Raw genomic sequence first — 11356 nt, forward strand, 5'->3', positions numbered from 1 at the left:
AGGCAATAAATGCCGGCCTTACTAGTGATGCCCACATCCCATAAACGAATAAATAAAAAAAACAGACAATTCCTCTCATTGAGACAAACTGCAGACTCAGAACAAAGCAGTCAAAGTGGACACATTTTTCCCCAAAATGTGCAGCACAGCAGGAAATAAAGAAGGAAAATTTCTGCAAATATACAGCAAGTCAGTCGGCACCGGGATAGGTTTATGGGGAGAACTCGTCCGAAATGGAAAAAGGAAGGTCAGCTCGTTTCGTATCCTACAAAAGCAAAATACTGCGGATGCCGGAAATCTCAAATAAAAACAGAAAATGCTGGAAATACTCAGCAGGTCAGGCAGCACCCAGGGAGAGAGAAACCGAGTTAACGCTTCAGGTCGATGACCTTTTGTCCCGTGTTCTCCGTGTCCCTCTGCTTCTCTCAAGATTCTGACTCGAACATACGAAGAGGAGCAAAACTACGCCATCAAACTCACGGCACGCCCCAGGTGACTGCATTGTCACCCTTTAGATAAGACTGTTCGTCAGAGGTCCCATCAGCCTGCTCCAGTGGTTTGGTTAGAGGTTAACTATCCCATAATACTCTTTGAAGAATGTAGTGTATGTGCCTTTAAGAGCCCCAGGTGTACTGTAATGCTGGTAATGGCCACTTGGGCTATATAAGCCTGTATATTGTGTTGTATCAGTTAGTTCCCCTCCAGACTTTGTTTAGTAAACACCTGTGAAACCAACTCCTGCCTTCAGTGTCTCTATCAACACACGGACACAACAGTGGCAATGAATTGGAAACGGACTTACCTGCAATTCGGCAGCACCTCAAGGACATCGATTCCTCTGGCGTCCAAAGTTGAAGAAAAATCAAGAAAAAGAAAAAGCTGTGGTTTCACCAGCTAGCCAAGCTGGTGGCAGGTACTGCAATAATCCTTCCTGGGCGTCGGGCTGGGGCTCCAGCGGCTGGCTCTGCAACTAGGCCAAGCAGCGAAAGTGAAGGCAAGCAGTAACAGACGGGGAGGGAGCACTCGGGAGACGGCCGGCGCTGCAAGCAGGTCGGCGTTCAGACCCAGAGAGAGAGTCCGGCGGGAACGAGTCTCCAACTGTAAATAAATAAATAAAAAGAACGGAATCCGCGGGAAACAGCGTATCTTTTCTGCAAAAAAGAAAGAGAAGCGCAGGAAGCGCCATTTTTTTTCTAGGATGCCTAAGTCTGGCAATATTGATGCTTTTGATAACGAGATAGAGGATTGGACCACATATGTGGAAAGAGTGGAGGTATATTGCACCGCAAATGGAATAGAAGATGAAAAAAAAGCTTCAGTACTGCTAAATCTAATGGGCGCAAAGACATACAGGCTGTTACAAAATTTAATCACTCCAGCCAAACCAAAGGACAAGAATTTTAAAGAAATTGTTGATACCCTACAGGTGCACTTAAACCCAACACCGCTGCTGATAGCGGAACGATTCAAATTCTTCAAGAGAAATCAACACAAGAATGAAAGTAACGCTGATTACCTCACCGAATTAAGAAAGCTATCAAAACACTGCCAATTCGGGGCAGGACTAGCAGATTATCTTCGAGACAAATTCGTCTGCGGTCTCCTAAGTAAAGGAACACAGAAAAGGCTGCTTTCTGAAAAAGATTTAACACTGGACAAGGCTTTCAGTATGGCTGTATCATACGAAGCGGCCGCAAGAGGAGCTGCAGAGATACAACAAAAGACACAGGACTTCGGCACCCATGAAATGACACAGGGTTTCGAGAGATGTTATCGCTGCGGCAGATCCACCCATGACCAGGGGGACTGCTGGTTCAAGGACAAAGCATGCAGGCAATGCGGAAAGATTGGACACATTGCACGGGTATGCCGATCTGGACAAAAAAAATCCACGGACAGGAAAAAAAAAATCAATAAAGAAAAGTACAGAAAGGTACAAATGATGACGGACAGTAGCTCCAAAGACCAGAAGAGCGATAGCGACTCTGAAAACAAGAGACTAAGCTGTCTCAAATTACATAATGTAATTGCCAAAGATGATTACCAGACCATTTGGGTTACCTTCACGATAGCAGGGTCCCCAGTTAAAATGGAGCTAGATACAGGATCAGCTCTGACCGTCATAAATCGACGGGATTACGAGCGGCTATTTCCGCATATACCTTTAAAAGACACATCCATTATCTTGAAAACATATACAGGGCAGAAAGTATACCCCAAAGGAAAAATAAAGGTGCCTGTTGTATACAACGGCAAGGAAATACAAAAGTTGTATTTATACATTCTACAAGATGGTGGTCCACCGCTGTTGGGACGTGAATGGATCAGGAAAATACGTTTAGACTGGCACTCCATTCAGGCACTGACGGTGACCAGTAAGGAAAAAAACGATGATGACGTCATACCTGAACGATTAAAAGACATCTTGGCCAACGCCAAAGAAGTGTTTCAAGAGAAACTAGGAACCTTGAAAGGCATCACCGCCTCAATAAAAGTGGAAGATGCAGCAATTCCCAAGTTTTTTAAGGCAAGACCGGTGTCATACGCAATTCGTCCAGCAGCCGAGGCAGAGCTGGAGAATTTGGAAAAGGCAGGCGTATTATCCAAAATAGATTGGAGCGAGTGGGCAACACCCATCGTCCAGTCATGAAGAAAGCATTGAATAATGATAAATCTGAAGAACAGAGAAAAATTTGCATCTGTGGAGACTTCAAGGTGACTGTAAACCCGGTCCTTCACATGGTACAGTATCCTCTTCCGAGGATAGAAGATATTTTCGCCTCACTATCCGGAGGGAAACGTTTCACCAAAATTGACTTGGCACAGGCATATCTACAGATGGAGGTTGAAGAGGCCTCTAAAAAAAAATATCTCACGATAAATACACACAAAGGTCTGTACCAGTACAATCGACTGGTTTTCGGAGTAGCATCCGCTCCAGCTATCTGGCAAAGAGCTATGGAACAAGTCCTCCAAGGGATTCCGGGGACTCAATGCTACCTAGACGACATCCTTGTAACAGGAGAAAACGACAACGAGCACCTTGCCAATTTGGAGCAGATGCTCACTAGGCTAAGAGAACGGGGCCTACGAGCAAATCGCCCCAAGTGCGAATTTTTCCAAAACCAAATATATTGTGGCCACATAATTAATAAGGAAGGGTTGCATAAGTCACCTGAAAAAAATTGAAGCGGTCATAAAAGCCCCAGCACCTGAAAATGTTTCACAATTAAGGTCGTTCCTGGGATTAATAAATTACTATCATAAATTTTTACCGAACTTATCAACTCTTCTACACCCTCTTAATGAACTGCTACAACCAGGAGTAATTTGGAAATGGAGCGAAGACTGTAAACGTGCCTTCCATAAATGCAAAGACTTAATCACGTCCAAAGAAGTTTTGGCTCATTACAACCCATCACTGCCAATCAGAAAATGATTGCTGGGTCTTCTTGTCTTGTACAGAAGAGTTTTGATATTAGGATTATGTACTTTTATGGCGCAGTCGTTTGAGGGCAGGATATTCCTGGAGCCCAGTCAGGCAGAGGATGGTGGCGTGGCCCGGTCCGGTCCAGTCCAGTCCAGTCCCATGCTGGACTTGGCGAGCGAGCGGAGGCAGAGGGAATCAAACCGGCTTTCCAAATCACCATCTAAAGACTCTAGCCGGAGACAGTGTAGGTGAGAATGTGTACTGTGGTCTTAATATATTCTTAATTCTCTTCATCCACCCCACCCCACCCCGGCCCCCATACATTTTTATTCCCTTTTCTCTCCGAGTTCTTGAAGGAGCTGACTCAGGCCTTTGGAAGGTTCTGGGACCACTCAAAGTCTGCTGATAGCTCACGAGAGAATAGTCATCAACCTTATTTAACGGAAAGTGGGAGGTACCACACCCGTTCCTCTCCTCACTTTATTGCTGGATAGTAATCAGAGGTGGGATCCCCTACCCACCGCCCCCACTTAACCAATATTTATCCCTCATCCAACATTCACAAAAAAACTTCTCATTGCTGTTCGTGGGAGCTTGCTGTGCGCAAATTGTCTGCCATGTTTCCTACATTACAACAGCGACTGCACTCCAAAACAACTTCATTGGCTGTAAACACTTTGGAACCTCCTGAGGTCGTAGAAGGTGCTATATAAATGCAAGTTCTTTCTTTTCGGAGTGTGTGAGAGAGTGTGTGTCTGTGCACGCTTGTGAGGGTGCGAGCAGGCTCGTGCATGAGCTGAGTATATACCCACGAGAGTGTGCGTGTTTGCGGACATGAGTGTTGTGTGCATATGTGCACGTGCGTGTGTGTGGGTATTGAGCGAGGGTTAGGCTCAGCTTCGATGATCCTCTCCCTGGTACAAAGCCCGTCACTCGTCACTGTCCAGGCTCTCTCAGGCCATTGAGTGAGGTATAAGCACTCACTGCTGTCCCAAGGGCCTGTGCAGCAGGAGTTCTCTGCAAGAGGAGAGGGCAACAAATGGGGAGAAAGGACAATAATGGCACTGGAGGCTGTGATTGACACATTGAACAGCAGGGGGCAGCATTGGTCCACAGAACAAGTCAGACAATCGCACAGCCTCAAGTTACTGATGCAAGTCATTGCTGCAAAGTGAGTCGGAAGCAGTACTTAAACCAAAATAACACAACATAATGGCCTTTAGCCTGCAGTGGAAGGACAATAACTTTATTGCAGCTGATCAGAGGTAATAACACACAATTCGAAGTCTGATGGACCTGTTAAATAAAAGGAGTTAAAATCGAATTCACTGCTTGAACCACATTGTTTATATTGTATATGTTTTTATTAATCTGGTAGCTTTTAGTTATTTTCTTCTCCTGTTCTCTCCCCGAGAGCAGGAGTAACCCATCTGACCAATGTCAGCCTGACCAGGCACGGGGGCAACCAGAGGGTCTTTAGTTCTTTCTGTGCCTGCAGAACAATGTCTGGGGGAGTTCCCGGGAGGGGTGCGAGAGAGGGGGGTTGCACTCCACTTCTGTGTAAACTGCCATGGTGCCCGAACTGCCGTCTCTACATGTGAGGTGAGAGTGACTGCCCTTGACATCAAGGCAGCATTGCACCAAATCTGGTACCAAGGAGCCCTAGTAAAACTGAAGTCAATGGGAATCGGGAAAACTCTCCACTGGCTGGAGCCATACCTAGCACAAAGGAAGATGGTTGTGGTTGTTGGAGGTCAATCATCTCAGCCCCAGAACATGGCTACAGGAGTTCCTTAGGGCAGTGCCCTAGGTGCAACTACCTTCAGCTGCTTCATCAATGACCTTCCCTCCATCATAAGGTCAGAAGTGGGGATGTTCGCTGATGACTGCACAGTGTTCAGTTCTATTCGCAACTCCTCAGATAATGAAACAGTCCATGCCCGCATGCAACAAGGCCTGGACAACATTCAGGCTTGGGCTGACAAGTGCCAAGTAACATTCACGCCACACATAAAAACCCAAAAGGAAAAGTGATCCAACCATGGCTAACAAAAGAAATTAAAGCTAGTATTAAGTCAAAGGAGGAAGCTTATAAAGTTGCCAGAAAAAGCGGTTAGCCTGAGGATTGGGATCTTTTTAGAAATCAGCAAAGGGGGACCAAGAAATTGACAAAGAAAGAGAAAATGGAATGTGAGCACAAACTAGCGAAAAATATAAAAATGGATTGTAAAAGCTTGTATAGGTATGTGAAAAGGAAAAGACTGGTGAAGGTATATGTAGGTCCTTTACAGTCAGAGATGGGAGAATTTATAATGGGAAATGAGGAAATGGCAGGGAAATTAAATAAATACTTTGTTTCTGTCTTCACGGAGGAAGGCACAAAAAACCTCCCAGAAATACGAGAAAACCAAGGGTGTGGCGAGAATGAGGAACTTAAAGAAATTATTATTAGTAAAAAAAAAGTACTAGCAAAATTAATGGAACTAAAAGTCGATAAATCTCAAGGGACCTCATGACCTACATCCTAGGGTTTTGAAAGAGGTGGCCATTGGGATAGTGGACGCATTGGTTGTCATCTTCCAAAATTCTATAGATTCTGGAACGGTTCCTGCAGATTGGGGGATGTTATGTTCATAAATAAATAGACATTATCATTATGAACAGCTAGCTTGAGCTAGTCACTTTATTCAGCCATGTGGACTTCGTGTGCAGGCATCCATCTTGACTACTGCCTTGTGGGTAACCTAGTGCATCGTGGGTAGCCCACTCTTATATACATACAGCTCCACCTAGTGTACCATTCTAGAATGACATGTTACTGATCATTACATCCCCCTTTCTTTGAGGTTAAACAAAATCAATATCAATCAACTTTCAAGAAACATGATAAAGATGATATCAGTAACACTTTTGTTAGTGCTCTATAAACATAAACATTTTCACAACAGTCAACGCATTTTCAAAGCTTTACTTTATACTCAAAGATTAAGTCTATCAGGCTTTTTTACTTCACATGTGGATCTTCTCAGCACAGGTAAGTCTGATGTGTTTTCATGAGAGCCTGTATGTGTGTTTGTGTTAGATTGTTCTGGTGGTGAGTGTCAAGATTCAGTTGCGGCATTGTCATCGATTTGCTCTTGGATAGTCTCTTGTGTTTTTAGGAGGGAACGGCGGTTCCTCCTGAGAATCTGTCCTTCCTCAGTTCTAACAGTGTATGACCTTGGTCCTACTTCCTCAAGAACTGTAGCTTTCCTGTTCCATGCATTTGGATCCTCAATCCTGACAACATCATCCCTTGTCAATGGTTTCAGAGTTTTGGATGACTTGTCATAGTTTGATTTCTGTTTCAGCTTTAACAGTTGCAGTCTCTGTCTTAGTTCCTTACTCTGCTTTTCTTTTGCACAGCAGGGTAGCATGGTGCGCAACTTGCGACCCATTAGGAGTTCAGCAGGTGAAGAACCAGAGTCTAAAGGTGAGGCTCGGTAGCTCAGCAGGGCGAGATAAGGATCAGACTTGCTTTCTGTCGCTTTCTTCAGTAGCTGTTTGAGAACTTGAACACCTTTCTCTGCCTTACCATTCGACTGAGCATACAAAGGACTGGATGTGATGTGCTGAAAGTCATACTGTGCTGCAAACTGTTGCCACTCCTTACAGTTGAAGCACGGACCATTGTCGCTAACGGCAATCCTGGGAATTCCATGTCTGGCGAAGATGGATTTCACATGCATTATGACACTGCTTGCTGTGGTGCTTGAGAGCAGCGGCATCTCAGGATAGTTAGAATAGTAGTCAATCACTAATAGATATTCTTTACCATTCAAATGAAAAAGGTCCATACCAACCTTTTGCCATGGTGCTGTTGGTAAGTCAGCTACTATCATTGGTTCCTTTGCTTGTTTGTTTTGGTGTTTCTGACATGTCTCACATTTGCCTATCATGTTCTCAATGTCCTTATTTATGCCAGGCCAATAAACAGTGTCTCTTGCTCTCCTTTTGCATTTTTCAATTCCGAGGTGTCCCTCATGAATCCTTTTGAGCATGTCTTGACGTACAGCCTGTGGAATGACTATTCTGTTCTGTTTTAGTAATAGTCCACTTGCGACACTCAATTCTGACCTGATGTGAAAGTACTTTGGACAGGCACCTTTTGGCCAACCATGGTGAATATTCTCTATTACTGTTTGTAACACTGTATCTTTTACTGTTTCTTCTGCTATTTGCTTTGATTTTGTGTCTGACACAGGCAGCGCAGCAGTGACCATACTCACATGAACATCCACATCTTCCTCAGTAGAGCTCACATGACTCATTGTGGGTGCTCGGGATAGTGCATCTGCTAACACTGTGTTTGCCTGGTGTGTAGATCAGTTCAAAGTCATATCTTTGCAGCTTCATCATGAGTCATTGAATCCTTGGAGACATCTCATTCAGGTTTTTTTTAATGATGGCAACCAGTGGGCAGTGGTCTGTCTCAACTGTGAAGGTGGGAAGTCCATATATGTAGCCATGGAACTTTTCTAGTCCAACTACCAAGTGTGAGGGTGCCGGTTAGTTCTCCTAGTAACCCCTAGGTGGCACCTTCATGAGTGGTTACCCCTGTGTTAAATCCCTAATTGACTGTTATTGGGCTTATGAGTTTCACCTGTGATTTGTAGTATATTAGTTCTGTTTTTCCCCTTCTCTGTGCTCAGTCTTGACAAGCCTTTGTGCCAAGTGGTTGCTTGTCAGAGCTCCTAAAGTGTAATTGTATCTTTGTGTTTATTAAGTAAAGTACTTTGTTTGAACTTTATACCTGCCTCAAGTCTCGTCTCTGCACTTGGGTCCAGAACCAGCCTCGCCCTGACAGCAAGACTGAGCCAGTATGGACCCAGCAGCGATGGAGGAATTTCGTTCTATTCTCTCCCTTCAGGGTGCTTTCCTCGGCCGCCTTGAGCAACTTCTCCAAGGCATTTCGGACAAGGTAGATACGTGGACTCAGACCATTCAACACCTAGCTGCTGTGGCTTCTGCTCGGGACGTTCCTCTTCGGTCAGTTCCTTTGGGTGCTACCCCACCGGTCGCCGATCGCCAAACTTACCGAGAGCCTCGCCTACCGGCGCCGGAGCGCTATGATGGTGATCCAGGCAAGTGTCGTGGCTTCCTGACCCAGTGCTTCCTGGTTTTTGAACTTCAACCTTCCATGTTCCATTCATCTCGCTCTAAGGTAGCATTCATTATTTCACTACTTTCGGGAAAAGCTCTCGCCTGGGCTACCGCTATCTGGGAGCAGCAATCTCCGGTCTGCTTTGATGTTGTCGATTTCACCGCTGAGATGGGCAAGGTCTTTGACCATCCTGTGAGTGGACGGGAGGCAGCTAAGAGACTTTTGAATCTCCGCCAGGGCGGCTGCAGCGTAGCCGACTTTGCCATTGAGTTCCGCACACTCGCTGCAGAGAGTCGCTGGAACACCGAGGCCCTTCTTTCCATGTTTTTTTACGGCCTTTCCGGAACTATCAAGGATGAACTAGCGTCCAGAGAGATCCCGGAGGACCTTGACACGCTCATCTCCCTTGCTGTCAGAGTGGATAACCGCCTCCGGGAGCATGCTAGAGAGAGGAGATTCACTACTTCCACAAGGGTGAGATTGTCTGGTGTTCCGGATCTGACCAGGAGTTTCCAAGTACCCCCGAGTCCACCTGTTAGCACGGAGGTGACACCTATGCAACTCGGCAGAACTCGGCTCTCCCAGGTTGAGAGACAGAGGAGATTGAGAGAGGGGTGTTGTCTTTACTGTGGCCTGTCTGGTCATTTCAGAGCCACATGCCCAGAGCTCCAGGAACAAGCCAGGAGGATTGGGAAGATACAGATTGATCAAACCCCTTCTTCTACCCCTTCTGTCTTCCAAACCCTGATTCCTGCTCGTCTCTCTTGGGAGGGAAAGCAGTTCAATCTGCAGGCGTTCATTGACTCCGGGGCCGCGGGTTGCTTTATTGACCGTACCCTGGTGCACAGACTGAAAATTCCTTTCTCCTGCCTGGATAAGCCTTTACAAGTCATGGCCCTCGATGGCAGGCCCCTTGGTTCTGGGCTCATTCATCATATCACTGGAGTGTTACATGTCCAAGTGGGGGAGAGACATCAAGAGTTGCTGCAGTTTCACCTGATAGATTCCCCTGAGCTTCCTCTCGTTCTTGGACACCCGTGGCTCTTTCTCCACAACCCTCATATTGACTGGACTACTGGGATGGTGCTGGAGTGGGGCCCTTCATGTTCACCTAACTGTCTCAAGGTCTTCCCTAGTCTGCCTCGTCCTTCCTCTCCCGAGCCAGCCGATCAGCTGGATCTTGCTCGTGTGCCTCCTGAGTATTCGGACCTCCATGCGGTATTTAGTAAGGGGCGGTCCTCTACACTCCCCCCACACCGGCCCTACGACTGTGCGATTGATCTCCTGCCTGGCACTAGCCCTCCTCGGGGTCGGCTCTACTCTCTCTCTGGTCCTGAGAATGTTTCGATGGAGGAATATATCAAAGAAGCCCTTACCACAGGTTTCATTCGTCCTTCCACCTCCCCAGCGAGTGCAGGTTTCTTTTTTGTAAAGAAGAAGGATGGCGGTCTCAGACCTTGTATCGACTATCGGGGGCTCAACAAAATTACGATTAAGAACCGCTATCCTCTCCCTTTGATGTTCTCAGCGTTTGAGCAGCTACAGGGAGCTACCATCTTCTCCAAACTTGACCTCCGCAATGCATATAACCTGGTCCGCATTAGGGAGGGGGATGAATGGAAAACTGCCTTTATCACCCCGAGCGGTCACTGGGAATACCTTGTCATGCCCTTTGGTCTCACTAATGCTCCTGCTGTCTTCCAGGCTCTGGTCAATGACGTGCTCCGGGACCTGCTGAATCAGTTCGTGTTTGTTTATTTGGATGACATTCTCATCTTCTCGAAGTCCCCCCAGCAGCATGTCCAACACGTCAGGCGGGTGTTGCAGAGGCTCTTGGAGAGCCGTCTCTTCGTCAAACCCGAGAAGTGTGAATTCCACGTCACTAAGGTCACCTTCCTGGGCTACGTTATCTCTGGTGGAAGCGTCCAGAAGGATCCGAGTAAGGTTCAAGCCATCCTGAACTGGCCGAGTCCCACGTCGGTTAAGCAGATTCAGCGATACCTGGGATTCGCCAACTTTTACAGACGCTTCATCCGTAACTTCAGCTCCCTTGCCGCGCCCCTCTCCGCATTGACCAAGGGCTCGCCTGTACGGTTTAGCTGGTGTTCTGAAGCAGAACGGGCATTCCAGGAGCTCAAACAACGCTTCACCTCCGCCCCCATTCTGATACATCCCGATCCCGCCTTGCCCTTCATCGTAGAGGTGGATGCCTCGGATATTGGAGTTGGGGCTGTCCTGTCCCAGCGCTCCCCCAAGGACCAAAAACTTCATCCCTGTGCCTTCTTCTCCCGTCGCCTGAAGCCAGCTGAGTGTAACTATGATGTCGGCAACAGGGAGCTTTTGGCAGTTAAATTGGCCTTGGAGGAGTGGAGACACTGGTTGGAGGGAGCGGAACATCCTTTTGTCGTCTGAACCGACCATAAGAACCTGATATATATTCAGGACGCTAAGCGCCTCAACCCCCGGCAGGCCAGGTGGGCACTCTTCTTTAACCGGTTCAACTTTCTCCTGTCGTACCGCCCAGGGTCTAAGAACCTCAAACCGGATGCCCTTTCTCGCCAGTTTGACCCCTCGGAAAAGGACCGGATTCCGGAACCTATCGTCCCTAGTTCCTGCATCGTGGCTCCCGTCGTGTGGGAGATTGAGACTGTGGTGCGAAGGGCCCAACGTCAGGAGGCCGATCCCGGAGGAGGCCCTCCTAATAAACTTTATGTTCCCAGTCGAGTGCGTGCCCAGGTCCTTCAATGGGGCCATTCTTCTCGATTGACGGGTCATCCTGGGAT

The sequence above is a fragment of the Somniosus microcephalus genome, chromosome 26 (assembly GCF_052327205.1).
Source record: "Somniosus microcephalus isolate GS21.2 chromosome 26, FLI_Smic_1.0, whole genome shotgun sequence".
NCBI lineage: Eukaryota > Metazoa > Chordata > Chondrichthyes > Squaliformes > Somniosidae > Somniosus > Somniosus microcephalus.